Source organism: Uloborus diversus, chromosome 3, assembly GCF_026930045.1.
Source record: "Uloborus diversus isolate 005 chromosome 3, Udiv.v.3.1, whole genome shotgun sequence".
Taxonomy (NCBI): Eukaryota; Metazoa; Arthropoda; class Arachnida; order Araneae; family Uloboridae; genus Uloborus; species Uloborus diversus.
In genome coordinates this window covers 29233941-29249508 of record NC_072733.1, presented here as the reverse complement: position 1 = coordinate 29249508, position 15568 = coordinate 29233941, and the positions used below count along the sequence as shown (strand labels likewise).

Sequence of the window (15568 nt, the reverse complement as noted above, 5' to 3'; positions counted from 1 at the left end):
TCATCTCGAGCAATGAATACAGAAATGCGAGAACCGTATTTTTTGCTATTTTACGCAGGATTTATCAAGGAACTGAATTTGGTACATTTTGGTATCACCCTCAACTTGGCATTAGTTACAAATTTTTAAATTAATGGTTTATAACTACACTTTTCAAAAAATTCAAGGTTTTCAAGCACTTGAAAACTAAACTTATTTTTTCAAGCCCTTTTATTTTTTTTAAAGATCATGCGGGGATTTAGCGAACCTGAACAAAGTGGGGACCTTATAGGCTACACTTTAGGCCTTTAGGTACTTTTGATATTACATTTTAAAAAACACAATTTTTGACTTCCTTTGATAATATTTGTGGGAAAAAAAGCTCGGGGGCCTTTATTCGAAAAATTTTCGAAACTCAAGTCAAAAACGCGATTATATGCCATTTGTGGTTACTAAATAAAATTTTAGACGAACTTTAATGATGTTGGTGGTGGTGGTGGGGAGGGAGAGGGGTCGAAGGTGCCCACAAGAAGCCCCCTTTCGCGCAGTAATGGTAATGGTCAAGATGGTTTTTATTCGGTATACGCTACAAGTCTGCGTTCTTATGGAAAAAATTGTGATTTTAAATTTATCTGGAAATTAATTTTTGCTGAGAAAAGCAGGATCCGAAAAAAGCGGGAAAGAGCAAGAAAAGAAAGAAAAAAAGTTTAAACGGGATTTTTTAGTTTTTTCTTAAATTCCTTTTCGTATGACGCGGGACCCCCCAGAAGCGCGGGGTCCGTAGCATTTACTACTTCTGCTTTATGACTAATCCGGCCCTTATGCCTACCAAATAGCCACACAGACGTAGAATAATTTTCAAAAAGATATAAATTTAAATGCTGTAATTTTGGTAGGACGAAAACAGACTACATAGTTAGTCTGAGACAGTTTTCTAAAAAATACTTTTATAAATTATTCTTTAATCGACTTCTGTTTAGTGTTACAAATAAATGTATTGTTGTGTCAGAAAAAATACTTTTAAAACTTTAAATCCCCTTTTTTTCAATGTGAAAAGAGATTTACAGCACACACAGAGATAAATACAGAAGCAAATAAAACAGTGAGAACCTAATTTACTGAAACTGTCAGATATTTGAGTCAAACTTCTTTATTCCACAACTATTCCATTTAGAGGGTTTTTTTTTTTTTTTTTTTTTTTTTTTTTTTTTTTTAAGTTGACTGAAGCTCAACAAATAATAATCACTGGGTTTGTTATTTGTTTTGCATTCATTTACTAGTTATCATTTTTGTTCTTAGAAAGTGTTTGTACATATTTTGGTACTAGGATTTCGTTTTTGTTATGAACTATTGAGGAACATCAAACTAAAACACTTCTCCAGAATTTTATTGCATGCGGACTTTATCTTTTTCTCTTTTTTTCTTGTTACTTGTTACATTGCATAAGGGGTTCGGCAACTTCTTTCGCCTTTTGAAAGGGGTTCGCAAGGGAAAAAAGGTTGGGAACCGCTGCTCTAGGGAATGTTGACTTGAGGCTGCCTCCCTTACCCACCTTTCTTTAAATAACTATCAACGTTCAACTAACGTGAGAAAAAAAAAGCATTAGAGTGAATTTATAAAACCTGTGAAAAATTTAAAACGGAAAAATTCCTCTTTGTGCAATTTATTGTTTTGAACGAAAGATAGATTTCAAAAGTTACACGTACTAAAAGGCCAATTGTAGGCGGCCTGTGGAATACCCCAGAAAAGGGCTGGTAGAGGAGACAGGAGGAGGAATCGCAGATCGAACGAACTTCCAGAATTTTTTTTACTTAGTTTAAATCAATCTTTGGAGGGAAAAAAATTAAGGATCTGTTTTTTTCCCAGAGATTTTTTCTAAATTGAAATCAAACATAGCTAGTTTTAGCAAATGAAGGTTTGAGGTTTCTCTCCAATTATTTTTCAAAACTGAAATTACTATGAGATAAGCTTGGTGATGTTTGGCATTCGAAAACCCTTCCAGGGCACATTTTCCAAAATAAAACTTCTAAAAACACAATTTTATGTCATTAAGGAAATGCGGAAAGTTCGGAGGTTTTTCAAGAAAATTTTCGACTTTGAATATCTTTGGTGACGTTGGACAGGGAAAGAAATAGGATTCGATGATTTTCGCTGCAAATTGTATTGAATATCAGTATTTAAGATGTAATTTTGCATTATCTTTACTCATGCTTGGGATTCGTCGTCTCGGCTTTGCACTGTTAAAAAAAACCTGAAAGTTCAGGTAGTTTTCTGACTGATTTTAACAGAATATTTCCGTAATGCTTCAAAACGTATTTTTTCCTTCCAAAAACAGAAATATCACGAAAGGAAGTTACGAAAACAGAATTTTTCCATTTCTAGGGTTGCCGCTGTGCTGTACTTTGTTAGTATCCTGATTAGCCTTCAAGTTATGATAAACATCGCTTTTTGATAGTGCTTATTAAATCGCACTGTTACATTTTTTAATTAAAAGCTTATTTAGAATAACAACTCAGATGTCGAAGACAAAATAGATAGCTTGCTATTTCATGCCTGGAAAGTAATATACTCGTATGTCGAAATTGTTTTTACGCCTTTGGACTTAGTAAGTTTGGAAAAATGTTTGCGCCATTTTCAGACAGGCAGCTGTGTTTTGATCGCCCTGGTGATTTGATGTGAGTTTTACTGAGTCAGTATTAGAATATTATTGCGGTGTATTATTTTGCTCAATACTTCGAACAATTCTGTTCGTTAGTCATATTGTGTGTTCTAGCGGTGAGAATAGTTTTAGAATCTCGTGTTATCCATTTAAAATAAAGGCTATTGGATTACTTGTATACAGACGCAATGGAGACACTTAAACTTAGCACCGCTGGTCACATGTAAGTATTGTAGAATATCTTTGAACATGTTAATATACAAATGTATTTTTCTTGTTAATATGCATTTGATAGAATTCCGATGGTAGCTGATTTAGAATTTATAGAACTATTATAAAGTTACTGTTTTTGCTCTAACGCGGAAATCACCGGGGGGGGGGGGGGATACATCATCTGAGCAAAAAATTCTTCACGTGTATGTCAATGATTCTGTTTTTAAACACAGTAAGTTGGTATGCGGTACCCTCCATCACGTATATTATTCCAAGATAAAGTCAACCGGTTCTTAATGGTATTTTATTTGACTCATTCTGCAAAAAAAATATTCTATTTTTCATGTATGCTTTTCCATGCCATGCCAGAATATGTACGAGGAGATGTGGAAGAAAATATCGAGCAGTATCAGCATCAAAAATTGGTGTTATATTCAAATCCACTAATTTCCTTGCTGGTACTTTTCGATTATTTTTATTCATCTGAAGGTGCAAATTTCAAGATAGATGCTTGAAAGGTAAGTTATCAAGCAAAAATTTCACTTAAAATGTATTTAAGTAATAAATACAAATTAAAAAAATAATAGTTTTTGAATGGTTAACTATTTTTATAATATATATTATTTTAAACATAGGATAGAAAAACGAGAGTGAAATTTCAGTAAAATATGTAAAAATGAGAAACGAAAAAATAGCGCAACGAAAAATCAAGAACCGAAAGTTCTGTAAAGATACAGAAAATTTAAAAACGGAAAAATAAATGAACGAAAAATTTAAAAACGGAAAAATAGATCAACGGAAAGAAGAGAAATGGAATTTTCGTTAAATCACGGAAAATTTATAAATGGAAGAACAGAACTAAACGGAGAAATGAGAAATGGAACTTCTGTTAATTCACGGAAAATAATTTAACGGAAACGTAATATTTACGGCAACTTTGCTGCCGGTACTTTATCCGTTATTTTCAGGAAAATTTTTTAACAGTGTGGTTGTTTTTTGACTTTGAAGTTTTAGAAATGTAGCGGGAGGGTTTGTTTGTTAGGTGGAGGGGGGGTCAGGGGGGATTTGAGATTCCCTCCCAAAACGTTTTCAAAACTAGTCAAAGTTAGACCATCTTTGGAAAGGGGGAATTCGGGGGTTCATCCTCTGAAATTCTTACAACTGTAATTCGTCTTCTCTCTTCTGCTTTTGAAAAAAAAAATTTTTCAGTGTCGACCATAGGGAAAAAAATGGGAGGGCTTGAGGGGTCCACAGTTTTTTCAAAATTGAAGTTTGGAAAATTCAGTTTTAGGCTAATTTAAGAGACGTTACACTGTTAAAACCAGGGGTTCCAGACGAGTGAAAATATTCCCTCTAAATTGAAAGCATAGTGCCTGAAGGTGCAATGCAGGCCAGAAAATAGAGCAGAGGAGCCAAAACAGCATGCAATCGCAGAAAGACTCATTGCGCATGCGCTTTTTGCCTTAGACATACATTCAACCACCTCAATATGGCGGACAAATGATGATTGCGTTTGTGTGTCTTTCACATTGAATGAAGTACACTATTGGATTAAAACACAACTTTTCTAGAATTAATTATCCGAAATTACAAGTAAGTACAGCTTTTGATCACTTTGTAGCTTTTAGGGCTTTCAAACATAGTTAAGTGTTTAAAAGTGCATTTATTGCTTTTCAGTAACCTTTTAGTCTTCTAGTTCCCGTTTACCGTTACTATCGTGAAGTTTCCATCATTCAAAACGCTACTAAAAATATCTGTCATTATTTTCTTGAATACTCGATAAGCAGCTTTTATTAATCACCAAAAGAACCTTAATAAAAATGATTCTTGTGTTTCGTAGATTATAACAGAAAGCTAGCGAAAAAAAAATCTCTCTCAGTCTAGCTCTTTTTTTTTTTTTTGCTTTTTCATTCATGTGTTAGAATCATTTCCTGTTAGCGGTTAATGCCTCGATAGCGTTAGAAATTTCTTTTGGTTTTTTATTTAACTGTTGAAAAACTTTATGTGCATTTTATTTTGTTACTCTTGATTAACGTTTATGAAACGATTTTGTTTTTCCGTAATTGTAATATCCCTGAATATTTTTGACTCATCATGTAAATAATCCATAAGTACAGCTATGCTTCATTTTCGGAATACGTCATGTTTTAGTAAATGTATAATTTCTCACATTATTTAAATAATTACTCGTTTTTAAATTATAACGTATTTGTGACAGATCTTTGATACCAAGTGAAGGGGTAGATATTTATTGTTTTATTAATTTTTAACATTACTTTTTGTAAAAAAAAAACATCGGAACCCAGAATTTTTTCACACGTTTTTTAACGGCCCCAGAGTTATTATTCATGTTATTTATTTTATGAATTTTTAAGAAAACGATAAAGATTTCACCGGTCCGCAAAGTTTTTCATTTGCTTTTACCGCGCCCGTGGGTCAAAAGAGGTTGAGAAACACTGAGTTAGAGCACGATCAGATGAATTAAAACTATGAGCACTTCTTAACTATGTTGAAAACTCTGAAATATGATCAAATGCTGTAATTACATGTTTTAATCATTTCCAATACCGAGTTCAATGTAAAAAATGTCCAAAACGTAGAATATCATAAATCAAAACAAAACTAAAAAAAATACACAACTGTAAATGCACACAATACGGGGGAGGGGGGAGGAGGATCTATAGTAAGGGTGCCATTTCTCTCTCCGAAGGTTCCTTTTTTTCACTCCGGCTGTTTTTTTTTAAAGGTGCCTGTTTTTCACCCTATTTAGAGGTGCGATTTCGGCTCCGTATTGGGTGCCGGTGGTGAACAAGCGTTTCTCCCCTGAAAGGTGCCGAATGCATCCTGAAGTTTTAACAGTGTAGGTGTAGGAAGATTTGGAGATCTTCCTCGGAAAGTTTTCCAAATTGGAATATTAACGATTTAATTTCAGGCTATCTTTGCTACGCAATCCTTTTCTGACAAATTTCAGTTTAAAAAATGCAATTTCAGGCTACACGTTGAGACGTTAGGTTAGGAGTGGGTACTCTCCTTCGGTAGCGTAAAACTGAGGGTTAGCAGGAGTGGCTCTCGCCAGGGGCGCAGCAGCCAGGGAGGCGGCATTTCGACTGATTAAAAAATGTTTTTTTTTTTTTTTTTTGATTATAGAATTTGAATTTTTTTTTTAAATAACTCGCAAGAAAAAAGCTAGAGGGGATATACGTATATATATATATATATATATATATATATATACAGTCGACGCTCATTATAACGACCACACATTATAAAGACCGTCCCATTATAACGACCAGTGGTAAAAGTCCCAACTTTGTTCCTATAAACTCTATGTTAATTTGCTTTCGTTATAACGACCGTTCTGTATCGTGTAATCCAATACAGCGACCGAATCAGCGGACGCTATTTCTTGTGTTCTTTCCAATAAAACAAATTTGTAGCTTAAAATGACATTGATTATTGTTTACGGACATCTGCCTGAAGTTTTCAATGTCAAATCCAACTTTAAGAGGGGGTGGGGGGACATTACCATTCACCACAGCTAGCACAGAAAAAATAATGGGAGGAAAAATCGAGAAAATTCCAGATTCCTAAGAAAAGGGAGTTGACAGATGTATTGGTAGTTTGGTGTTTGAATCTACTATTTTTTAAAGATTTGGGGTTCTCGGGGGACTTTTAAATGTTTCTTTGGAAAGCAAGAGAAACACAATTTATCACCTATATCTGAAACGGAAAATAATGTTTTGCAAAAATCACGTCTGCTAAAAAGGCAGACCTCTGTTTCTGGTTTTATCTTCAGAAATTGTTGTGGTAGTAGTAGTAATAGCAGATCTGAAAGTGTGTAACATTTTCCTCCCTATATTTTCTACTTTAAAACTTGTTTAATATTCTGTCATAATATTTTGCACACTACTTTTCTAAAAATTCCTATGATAAAAAACATTTGGGCATTTACTTGGGCATGCATGATGACGGTGTACATTTTTAAAATTTATATCTCTTATAACGACCACTCTTATAAAGACCTTTTTCTCTGGGACGGAGATGGTCGTTATATCGAGCGTCGACTGTATATATATATATATATATATATATATATATATATATATATATATATATATATATATATATATATATATATATATATATATATATATCAGGGGCGGATACAGAAAAATCTTTTGGAGGGGGCATGGGAAATTAAATACCCCCCCCCCCCTTTGATGTTTCATAACAAAGTTTTGACGACTTTATTTTTAAATGTGCGTGTTTTTTTATTTATTTATTATTATTTATTTATTTATTTTTTCTTTTTTAGGATTCTTTAAGACCAATGAATCTACTTCTAAGTACATGAATATTATGCACTAATATACTTTGAATGTGGACTGAATACATCTTTAACGTTTCAAGCCATTTAAATACTAAACCCAATGTAATGTCACCAAGATTGTAGACAATGAGCGGCTTTACCTAGGAACATTGTCATGATGATTATAACACGAGGGCAAGGTTATTAAATAAACCCATACCTCTCTTGAGTTTTTAAAATTAATTTAATCATAGCTTCATAACATATATAAGTTTCACTGAAGAATTCAGAAACTATTTCTGTGTGAATTTCAAAACAATTGCTGATATATTCTTAAAGCCATGATATAGTTGAGATAGCATATTGATACTACATGCCGTTTCTATTAAAAATCATGGTTTTTCTAAGAAACTACCACATGATTTCTTTCATTTTGTATCTTTTATTAGCTGAAAAAGAAAACTATTGTTTCGCAAATAGGTTCCTAGATCAAAATGACTCTTTTAGGTGCGCCTACACATTTAAAGAAAAATGTTAATTATTGATTCCATCAAAGAAGAATTAATGGACGAATCGCGATAATGCGGTCTCTTGAATTTAAAGCCAATGATTTAAATGTATTCTGCAAATCTGGGCCTTTGACTCCAGTAATACTTCTTTAGCAAATAAAAATGCTTTTATTCAAAATATGCTGTGTGTGTGTGTGTTTTGTGTTCTTTTTAATTAGCTACGTAAAAAAAGTGCAAAGGAAAGGTCAGTTAAAAAGTAACAAATAAAATAGTGAAATTAATTAATCCTTTTGGGGAGGGCACGTGCCCCCTAAAATTCGCTACTGATTCGCTATATATATATATATATATATATATATATATATATATATATATATATATATATACACACTGGTGTGCAAAAACTAAGGACGAGACGGTTTTTTCAATATAACATTGTACAAAAGCTTTCCAAATCAACACATTTAATACCGTAAGATCCCCAATACGTAAGGACATGTGTAATGTAAGCAACACTTAATAAAAGAGAAATCAGAGGGATAAAAAGAAGCTTTATTGAAAAAGTAGCATGGAGCGCAATGCGACTGAAGGCCGAAACATCCCTGTGATGGACGTCCAGCAAGAAACATCCGGTCTTTAGTAGGGGATATGATCTCCCCCGACTGCTAGGCAGGTTTCACAGCGTCTGCCCATGCTGAGAATGAGGTTGTCAATGAGTTGTTGAGGCTTTGCTGTCCATTCGTCTTGCAGCGCCAATCGAAGCTCCCGAATCGTTACTGGTGGTAAGGTATGAACTGCCAAGTGTTTGCCTAGAAAATCTCATACATGCTCGATGGGATTGAGATCCGGAGATCGTGCCGTCCAATCCATACGTTCAATATCCTCACTCTCTAAGAGCTGTTCGGCAGCTACTGTGCGATGACATGGTGCATTGTCGTCCATGAAAAGGAATTGTGGACCCATAGCGCCTCTAAAAAGACGCACATATGGAAGAAGAATCTCGTTACAATAACGGGTCCCGTTGACTGGACCTGCGTCGAAGATGTGAAGGTCTGTACGACTACCAAGCATGATGCCTCCCCAAACGAGAACACCGCGACCTCCATACCTGTCCCTTTCAATGATGTTTGAGGGATGATTGCGGCTTCCCCGCTCTCTCCAGATGAGTATGCGATGAGAATCGCTACTCAGACAGAATCTGCTCTCATCTGTAAAGAGTACTCATCCCCATTCATTGTCTCTCCAATTCCGGTGTTCCCGGCACCACAGAGAACGCCTTCTCCGATGGGCAGGTGTTAGAGGTACACACCGTATAAGGGCGTCGTGGAAACAGACTACCACCGTGTAGTCTTCTGGCCACGGTAAAACGCGATATCGGTCGTCCAGTCGCCTGTATCGTGTGTCTAGCGATTTCTCCCGCTGTCTGCCGCCTGTTTCTTCTGGCCTATAAGAATATACCGATCATCTGCGGGTGTGGTTCCTCGTGGACGACCACTACTGAACCCCCGGATAGCTGTTCCTGTAGTTTGAAATTGTCTCCAAAGTCGTGAAACGATGCTGTGAGCAATTCCGAACTCTGCAGCCACACTTGTCACACTGCGGCCTTCCTCCAACTTCCCAATGATTCGACCTCGAGTAAAAGCATCCAGATGTCGTCTAACAGATTGATTATTCGCCATTTCTCGCTGAGGCAGCAACTCGGTGTGATTTTAACTCCTATACGGCGTGCAATCTCTTTGCCAGAAATACTGATCTTACATCGACAACATACTTTATACTACTCAGACACTCCCCCATTACGTCTGCCGGCATATCTGCGCATGTGCTACCGTACATCACCTTACTTAATCTCCTGATTGGTCTTTCTGTCCGCTCTGCCTCTTCGTTCAGCTGATATGCTAATTTTTCGACTTCGTCCTTAATTTTTGCACACCAGTGTATATATATACACTGGTGTAAGAAATTAAGAGAATTTTTAGATTCGTTCTATTATCTCCAGAACTACTGGACCAATTTTAATGAAATTTGGTATGTACATACATTGAAACCATACAAAACAAATAACCACCAAAAATTTAAAATACACAAGCATGATCACAAAAAACACTCGTTAGAGTCGAATGGTATGAAACAGCGGTTGCAAAATTGAACCAAAAAATGGGTTAGTAATTGATATAGTCCCCTCTAACAGACATATACGCCTCGCAGTGTGACTCCATACTTGAAATGAAGCAGTTCATGGGACCTAGGGCATTTTTTTCTACTCGTTCATTAACGCTGTTCTCAGGCTATGGAGGGCCCCCGGAGGGGTGTTGCGAGTTGCGATTACCCTACCGAGAGCGTCCCAGTCATGCTCTATAGGGTTGGAGTCTAGGGATCGCCTTGGCCAATCCATCCAGGGTATATCCTCCCTTCCAGAAATTCGTTGACCAGAAGAGCTCTATATGGACTTGCTTTAACATCCATTAAAATTAGCTCAGGGCTAGCAGTGCCCCTCAAGAGGTGAGCAGAGGGTTCCAAGACCAGATCCCTATACCTCGCAACTGTCACAGAGCCTCTCTCAAAGGCATGAAGGGGTGTGCGGCCATGGGTGCCCACAGGGGGGGATTATGGCGCAAGTTGGGCCATCAAAATTTTTGGGGGGGGATTTTTTTTCCAGATTTTTTTCTTTAGAACATGAAATTTTTGAATTTTGGAAAGAAAAAATATTTAAACTTATTCAACAAGAAATAGATGCATTAATAATTCTTTTACGTACTCTTCAGGGCCGTCATCAAGAGGGGGGTGCCACCCCCCCCCCCCATTTTTTCAGAAGTGGGGCCGTCAATTTCATTTGAGCGATGAAAACGAACGAAAAGAAATAAGGAAGCTCTTCGTTGTTTTAAAAAGTTAAAATAGTAATTATAAATGAACAATTGAAATAATAGTGCCAAAAAGTATTTTTTTCTGTAAAATTTGAATGGAAAATGTAATTTCAAAATACAATTTAGGAACATCCATGATTCTCTTTTATTAAGAGTCGCGGAAATAAACGCTTCAAACACTTTTATTAACTCAAAATGAAGTATTCAGTACAGTACACTCTTCACTACGCCGCAGAATGGGTATATATGTCATCCTAGTCGGAAACTATGGGCTCGGCTCAAAAAGTATTGTGCATAGAGTAAAATTAGCATAATGGGAGGGAGGACATGCGGCAAAACGTCTTGTCATTCGGCGGCCCGGTTATATAAAACTATGCTTCATGGTTCTTCAGTTAAAAAAAAAAAAAAAAAACATAAATAAATAGGACAGCTTCATTAGAACAGCCCATAGGATAGGGTTCGCCGAAAAATTCCCCCATGTTTTTTTTTTTTTTTTTTTTGATGAAAAATATTGTCCTGAAAATCATTGCCGAGTGGAGAAAAATGTATGGGTCGCCGAAATAAATTTGAAATAGAAAGAAAAAAAATAATAACAGTTAAATGCAAAGGGAGATTCAAAGTATTGCAATGAATACTCACACCAAAAGTTCTAAATTTTTGAATGTAAATATCGTAAGTATATCACAGCTTGATCAAGAGATGCAGGTGGCACATTTAAAATAAAATAAAGTGGAATAGAGACCTAAGGTATCGCAGAAAATTACCACATTTGTTCAAAATGTTAAAAATTCTTTTTCCAAGGCTGCAAACGCTTGTATTGAAAAAATTCAAAAATATTAGGGGAGAAATTTAAAGTTTTGTTACGGAAAATCCCAGCAAATTATCGTGTTTGGCAAACGAAAATTGGAAGAAAATATTACCACAATATGTTTATCAGTAATTAAAATTGACAATGAAGATAGGAGGGACGTAGCCAAACTGAAAGGAAGAGTGGGGAACTCCAAACCCCTCTTTTTACGTCCCCAAATCTGGCCTGGAAGCGAGTTTTTAAAATTTAGGTTTTGAAAAAATCCTGGAAAAATGTTCTCAAACCCTATCCTTTAGCCTAACGTCATTAAAGATGGCCTACACACTGTCAAAAATGAAACGCTCAATTTTGACGATTCGGCAATCCTCGAGCACTATTTCGTTATTTTCTACGATCCTTTCGTCACCGAATCACGTGATATTTGACGAAACTAGAAATCTCAAATTTTTCACGAAATAATTTCGTCCCGATTTCGTCACATTGCAGTGCATTCTGGGAGTTTTCGTTTCAGTCTTGTACTTTCTCGTTAAAATATTTTACAGCAGTTATTCTGAAGGATTCATAAAGAAGGTTAGTATTTATTAAAATTTGTATGTGCAATGTGCCTTCTTTTATGTATTGTTACATTTTTGTTTAGTGTTGTGTTTATTGTTGGATTTAAAACACATTAAAATTGAAAACGACCTGTTCGATTTGGTTTGGAATTCTGTATACACTAACTTTGAGTCTCCTCCACGTTAGGCTTAACTAGCGTTATTTTTTATTTGCAAATGAAAATGTGTGTTTGTTGACATTTGTTTTCGAAAACGTACTTCCTTTATTTCCCCCCGTTAGACAATTGACAAAGATGATCAAAGCATTTTTACGAATTTAAACTTACATAAAAAATTCCACCGTCGCTACAGCAAAGCAGATAATAAATACAGCGCCTTGATAAATAGCATAGAACTTTGAAGCTTTTAATTTCAACGTTGAATATGTTTCATGGTTATGTGTTTTCATTCTTCTTCATGAATTTTACTAATATAATTCTGGTGAACGAAGTGTTTTTGTTTAATAATTCAAAATTTTTTTCCTCTGCAATTTTTATTTTCTTAAACAAATATTCCGCTCCCCCCCCACCCCCTCTCTAAGTATTGGTATTTTTTTCTTCTTCTACTCTACATGTAATATTTTATTCAATACAATAATAATTTATACAGTAGCTCTCTCACAAAAGTGTACGTAACACTTATCATTTTCAATGAAATATTGCTCTACCCATTAGGTAAGAATAATATTTTGAAATGGGTAAACAATAGATCTTTTATAGTTAATTCTTAACAAAACTACATGAAATATTTTAATAGCAAAATGAAATATGATTTTGAAGAAATTAATAATCTGAAAGTATTAAGAACTTTATCTCACAAAAGTGTTCATAAAAATATTTTTTAATAATTGCTTAGCAACCTTTTAAACAAGCCCACAAAAATCGAGGAAAAAAAGCGCTTAATGCAATTAAAAATAAACGCAAACTGGCTATCAGCTTACTGTTCGGAAATGATACCCCCCCCCCCCTTTTTTTTTGTTAGGCTCGTTGACCGGACTTATTAAAGTCGCACCCCATATTGTTTATGTAATGTCATCCCCTTCTGCAGGTGTCTCTTATTTATGTTGTATCAATACTTCACTATTTGTTGAGTCTGTTTCTTTTTTTCTTTTGAATGGTTTTACTTGCAAAATAAAACATGAAATAAAGTAAGTATTAATTTAAAACAAAGCATTTTAAGTTACAAAGAAAACATTAATTCCTATAAAGAACTATATCTTTGTGCTTTGCAGCTAAATATTTTCAATATTTTTTCAATTTATCCCAAATTTAAAATAAGTTATTGAAGGTAACCTTGATTTTTAAAAAAAGGTAAGTTAGCAGCATGTTTGAAAATAATAACAATTATAAAGCGTTCTTTGTTGTTTATTTTCACATTTAGTACGCTAAATTCTATGTTAATTTGTGTTACCTGATTTGTGATAATTATGAATTTTTCCATTATACATAGTTTCTACAGCTGAAATAAATACAGCATTAATTATATTGCCATATTTGCTGCCTCAAGGAATTATCAGCAAAATAAAGGGAATTCTCTTCAGAAGCATTTCATAGATGAAATACTAGTAAGTCCAAATTTAAGTTAGAGTAATGGTTTTTGCTGCAGACAAAGTAAAATGTCTATGTAAAATTTCAATTGAAAAATTGAAAGGAAAATAAAAAGTATATGATAAAAACTAGTAAACTTTTCTCGATACGCTAGTCACTATTTTCATTACATACCTTTGAATCTCTTACTTGCAATTCTGTCTTGGCGTTGGCCATGGTTGCATTAATGCTTATGGAGCTATCTTAGTAAATCAATAAAGTTCTAATCAATTATGTTATATAAAGGTACCTAATTTCCCTTGAAGTTCCAGACAGGTAAATATGAAGTATGTACCAAAGTACTTCAAAGTATAAAGTATGTACTGCATGCAATAATACACTTCCTGTATTAAACATAAATTTTGCCAAACAAGCATTCTACATAGAAGCAAAATTAATAAGACAAATAATCGATTGAAAAAAGAAAAAGGTAAGCTTTTTTTCAAGATTATCTAATTTCATTTTCTGTATCTAATTTTCGAACAAAGATATACATACTTAAAGCTGTACATTTTATTGCACTATTTCTTTAAAATTTATGTTATTAGTTTAAAAAAAAATCTTTTTATTTTTTTTTCTGGAATTTTTTATGCGATGCAATGAAGAAGTAAATCTCCAGCAATTTTCTCTTGAGCAAATATTGATGTAATTCTGCATAAAAGTAACCTATGTCTTATTCTTCCAGAACCCAATGTCTGCTGAGGAAGTAGCACTTCTATATTCCCAGTAGGACTGAACGACGTAGGAATTTTTACATCGTGATGCATCGCCAAACTTACATCGCGAGTAGTTGAAGCAGTTTGAATTATTCTTCCCGCTATAGGTGGCAAACCCCCGATTAGGGGAGTTTTCCTTGCAAAAATCGAAGCTTTGGTCAGAATTTTCCCAAATTTGGCACGAAAACTACCCTATGGGAATTCACAAACATCAAAGGACAAATGTACCAAACTTGGAATAGATCCGACAAAAACCCACGCGGGGGATTCCCCATGCATAGCGGGACTAAAATGGGGGAACTCTCGAGCATCAAAGGAATTCTGTGCCAAATTGTTAAAAGATCTTATAAAAACTGGTTTTTGAAAAAAAAAAAATAGACCCCAATAGCTGGACGAAAACTCCCCAATGAGAATTCCTGAGCATCAAAGAAGTTCTGTGCCAAATTCAGAAAAGATCCCACAAAAACTTGCTTTTTATAAGGAGAACCCCAATGGGGTTGCGCCCCCCCCCCCCCCCATAGAGGAAGGGAAACTAATCTGCTTGAATTCCCGAGCATCAAACGACCTCTGTGCCAAATTTAGAAGAAATCCGACAGAAATTGGTTTTTATAAGAATAACCCCAATGAGGGGTTGCCCCCCCCCCCTCCCATAGAAGAACGAAAATTATCCTGCTTGAATTCCCGAGCATTAAAAGACCTCTGTGTAAAATTTGGAAAAGATTCGACAAAAACGTGGTTTTTATAAGAAGCACCCCCAATGGGGTTCCCTCCCCCCCCCCACAATAGAGGGACGATAACTACTTTTTGAATTCCCGAGCATCAAACGACCTCTGTGCCAAATTTAGAAGAAATCCGACAGAACTTGGTTTTTTGTAAGGAGAAACCCCATGGGCGTTGCCCCCCCCCCCCCCCCATGGAGGGACTAAAACCATTGTGTGTGCATTCCCGAGCATCAAAGGACCTCTGTGCCAAATTTGGAAAAATCAGACAAAAACTTGGCTTTTATAAGGAGATCCCCTATGACGGTTGTTCCCCCCCCCCCCCCCATAGCGGGAAGGAAACTGCTCAATGAGTATTCCTGAGCATCAAGAATGAACCTCTGTGCCAAATATGGAAAAGATCCGGCAAAAAATAGATTTTTTGCAGGAAAATCCCCCTTATGGGGTTTTAGTTAGATACCATGGGGAGTTTATGGGACCGGACTAACATGCGGGTTTCCGGTTTTTTTTTTGCTTGGATAAAAAAAAAAGCTTGGATGTAACGTAAGCAAACTTTGTGGCGCACACGGACCTATCGGTTTAGAGGTTTTTATTCTAAACCGGTGTAATGATG

At 35.4% G+C, this 15568-nt stretch overlaps 1 long non-coding RNA gene across 1 annotated transcript in view; it reads left to right on the top strand.

Annotated features, from left to right (window-relative positions):
* The window catches only part of LOC129218601 (uncharacterized), a 406807-nt gene extending 399531 nt beyond the window's left edge, over nt 1-7276 (top strand). The window contains exon 3 of the long non-coding RNA XR_008580346.1: nt 7167-7276. This is a non-coding gene — a long non-coding RNA (uncharacterized LOC129218601). The remainder of the gene's footprint in view (nt 1-7166) is intronic.
* Nucleotides 7277-15568: the final 8292 nt, after the last annotated feature.